The sequence below is a fragment of the Buceros rhinoceros genome, unplaced genomic scaffold (assembly GCF_000710305.1).
Source record: "Buceros rhinoceros silvestris isolate BGI_N320 unplaced genomic scaffold, ASM71030v1 scaffold24576, whole genome shotgun sequence".
NCBI lineage: Eukaryota > Metazoa > Chordata > Aves > Bucerotiformes > Bucerotidae > Buceros > Buceros rhinoceros.
In genome coordinates this window covers 3,518-3,907 of record NW_010418463.1, presented here as the reverse complement: position 1 = coordinate 3,907, position 390 = coordinate 3,518, and the positions used below count along the sequence as shown (strand labels likewise).

General features: G+C 62.6%; 1 protein-coding gene across 1 annotated transcript in view; it reads left to right on the top strand.

Moving 5' to 3' along the window:
* The window catches only part of GID4 (GID complex subunit 4), a 4,021-nt gene that overhangs the window by 3,152 nt on the left and 479 nt on the right, over nt 1-390 (top strand). The gene's annotated exons all lie outside the window — the stretch shown is intronic.

Here is a 390-nt window from a genome sequence, read left to right as displayed (position 1 = left end):
CAGCTGTCTGCGGAGCAGCTGTGGAGAGCTCTTCTCCCTCTGCCAGCCTTGTCCCGCCCAGCAAGCGAGTCTGGGGTGGCTGGAAGCTCTTGGGGGCGAGACACAGCCCCTCGAGCAAAGCTTTGAAAGACCTGGGTGGAATTCGCAGTTGCAGCAAACACCGTTTGAACACGAAAATCGTTAAACTTCAAAAGGTGTCCAAAACCCCCAGGGCAGCTCGCTGGCAGCCTGGGCGCAGGTAGCGCAGAGCCGCTGGACGGGGCAAGAGGAGTGATGCCGAGGCCTCGGAGGGGGGTGGTTAGGCACCGGCAGTGAGTGGGTGGTGGGTGCCTGAGAGCCTCTGAGGCTGTGGAGGGAGGGGAAGCCACTGGGGTGTCGGGTCTGCCACTG